Below are 3270 nucleotides of genomic sequence, written 5' to 3'. Positions count from 1 at the left end.
AAAAAAAAAAAATTTTTTTTGGCTCATTTGTTATAGGTGCCCTGAGCCACTTCTTATTTGTGATTAAGTATTTGTAATAAGTAACTGTGAATGTGAGACTACCTTAATTCTACTTGAGTTTATTTGTCGGCCTCCCAAGTACACACATGGCATACATCTAAGTACTACATGATTTCAAAGGACAGTGAAATTGGTGTGTGTATTTTGTACTTTGTTAGTGGTAGCTTTGGATTACTTCTCTAAAGTCATCTGTCTTATCAGAAAATGTATCTTTTGGATAACTGTATAGAAATTAATTTGTTCAACTTCTTAAATGAATATAAAAGTGCCCCTTCTTCTTAAAGTCTTTTCTCTTTGTATTTACTGTGACACCAAGTTTAGTTCATTACTTTTTTGGAGTACTCAAGAAGTGGGTCTAAAGGATTTTTCAGTTAAAAATTGTATACATTGTAGGTCTTATTTTCCCAGCCCGTTGATAGTAGGGAGAGTGGGGGAAAGGAGGGCAGAATTTCTTGATCAAAGGTTTCGAATCCTCTCAGAGCATTGAAGTAGACATGGCCTGGGGATTGGTGTGTTTCCCTTCTTTTTTACTCATTTCATTTTCATATCACATCTTGATATAGATATAGGAAAATTTATTTCATTAATAAAGAAGGGGGTAATGGAGCTTTTGCCAGCGTATCAAGCCTTCATTTTAAAATTGATAAAATGTGCCACTTAATTCCTAGAAATACTGTGAGAATCAATCAATATTTGCAAAGATCTGTTTCTCAAATGTTGGGAACAGTTTTCAAAACAGGTATGGACTTTGGAGTTATATAGTAGGTTAGTTTAATTCCCCTAAAAGCCATAAAAACGTCTCTACATGCTTATTAGTAGCTCTGATTAATAGATATGATTATGACTATTATTTAGTACTAATTTGAAAGATTATAAAGAATGTTGAAATCAGTTTGAAGTTATAGGAAAGATCTTACCAAAGATTACTTTTCTCCTTAAAGCTCCCAAATAGAGCATTGTGCTTTTTAAAAAGCAAATGAGAATCCTGAATGAGTGGATAGTGTTTTGGTCATTTCAGGGTGCTATCACAGAATTCCATAGACGAGGTGGCTATAAACAACAGAAATTTATTTATTAGAGTTCTGGAGTCTAGAAAGTTCAAGATTAGTGCATCAGCATGGTGGGTTCCAGTGAGGACCCTCTTCTAGGTTATAGCCTACTGACTTATTTTGTATCCTCACATGGCACAGAGGGAGAGGCCTCTGTGGGGTCTCTCTTTAAGGGCACTAACCCCATATGTGAAGGCTTCCCCTTCATGACCTAATTATGTCTCTAAGGTTCCACCTCCTAATGCCATCGTATTGGGGGTTAGGATTTCAATATAAGAATTTTAGGGGGCACAAAAATTGAGGCCATAACAGGTTAGACTTAACTTCTAATAATGATTCAAATAGGAAATAGCTGTAATATTAGAGTAGAAAAATTATATGTTAGCAAAGGGTAAGGGATTGCTTGTTTCCCACAAAGCTAGGGGAGGTTTCTAAGGCCAATAACATATTTTTGCTTGCTTAATTGATTTTGAGACGTCCTCACTTTGCCGCCCTTGGTAGAGTGCCATGATGTCACAGTTTACAGCAACCTTAAATTCCTGGACTCAAGTGATTCTTTTGCCTCAGCCTCCTGAGTAGCTGGGACTACTGGCACCCGCCACACTGCCCAGCTATTTCTAGAGACGGGGTCTCGCTCTTGATCAAGCTGGTCTTAAACCCTTGAGCTCAGTAAATCCACCCAGCTTGGCCTCCTAAAGTGCTAAGATTACAGGGATGAGCCACCGCAGCCGGCACATATTTTTGCTTTATTTGATTAAATAAAGATTGAGTACTGAGATCATGTCTGGTTTTTTTGCCATTGTATTCCTGGCACTTCACATAGTAGATGGAAGTAGGCATTCAGATATTTGTTGAAGGGATGAATATATCTGAAAGATTTTTGTTCATATTTTATTACCCTTCTTAGGATGTGCCAATTCTAAGCATTCTATGGTAAATTCTTTTTTTTTGGGGGGGGGGACAGGGTCTCACTTTCTTGCCCCTGGTAGATTGCTGTGACATTATAGCTCACAGCAACCTCAAACTCTTGGGCTCAAGAGATCCTCTTGCCTCAGCCTCCCAAGTAGCTGGAACTACAGGCACCTGTCACAACACCCAGCTACTACTTAGAGACGAGGTCTTGCTCTTGCTCAGGTGGGTCTCGAACCTGTGAGCTCAAGGCAGTCCGCCCATCTTGGCCCCTCAGAGTGCTGGGATTATAGGCATGAGCCACTATGCTGGGCGCCATGCTGAATTCTTTTACATTGGAGCAGTTAAGTCTTTGACTATAACAAATATATAATTCATCTATAGTTTTAAATTTGCTTTATGCACAGTAGATTCCTGGCAAGTATTTGCAGAAGGATAGACGAAGGTTAAGATGGAAGAGATTATTTCTGTGTGTGTGTATGTGCGTTTATCATGCCAGGTCTTTAAGATTTTGACAAATTGGTCCCCATAAAAAGTATATAGATACTTTTTAACAGTCCAGATGTGAAATTTCAAGAAAGTCTGAACCAATTCAGAAAGCTGAACTAATTCTAGAAATCATAAATACTATTTTCCTTCTTTAGTTCTTTATATTTTCTGAGACATGTTACCAACTCAATTTACTTTTCTTTGATATTGGTATTTGGAATCATTTTCACATGGATTAGCATGAGATCATTTAAGTTTGCTTTTTACCTTCAGAACGTATTTCTTAAATTGAATGTAAGACTCTTAAAATGTAAGAAATAAGAAAGACCTTTGGGGGCGGTGCCTGTGGCTCAAAGGAGTAGGGCACTGGCCCCATATACTGGAGGTGGTGGGTCCAAACCCAGCCCCGGCCAAAAACTGCACACACACACACAAAAAAGACCTCTATTTATTGGTGAGTGTAATATATTTTAGCATGTTATACAGTTATAACCAGCATATATTGCATGAACTCTTTTTTTAAAGTCAGACCTATTGCTGAGCATGAACTCTTTTTCTGATGGGTATATATGCATAGAGGATGAATGGCAGATCATACATTAAAATGTTATCAGACAGAGCCTCAAGCTGTTGCCCTGGGTAGGGTGCCATGGTGTCACAGCTCACAGCAACCTCCAACTCCTGGGCTTAAGGGATTCTCTTGCCTCAGCCTCCCAAGTAGCTGGGACTACAGGTGCCCACCATAATACCCGGCTACTTTTTT

General features: G+C 38.7%; 1 protein-coding gene across 2 annotated transcripts in view; it reads left to right on the top strand.

The window, feature by feature from the left end:
- DENND4C (DENN domain containing 4C) overlaps positions 1-3270 on the top strand; it is a 76625-nt gene that overhangs the window by 42113 nt on the left and 31242 nt on the right. The window lies entirely within an intron of this gene.

This window comes from Otolemur garnettii, unplaced genomic scaffold (genome assembly GCF_000181295.1).
Source record: "Otolemur garnettii isolate 467f Iridium unplaced genomic scaffold, OtoGar3 scaffold00006, whole genome shotgun sequence".
NCBI lineage: Eukaryota > Metazoa > Chordata > Mammalia > Primates > Galagidae > Otolemur > Otolemur garnettii.
Note: the sequence above shows the minus strand (reverse complement) of the source record. Positions and strands in the feature narration are given on the sequence as shown.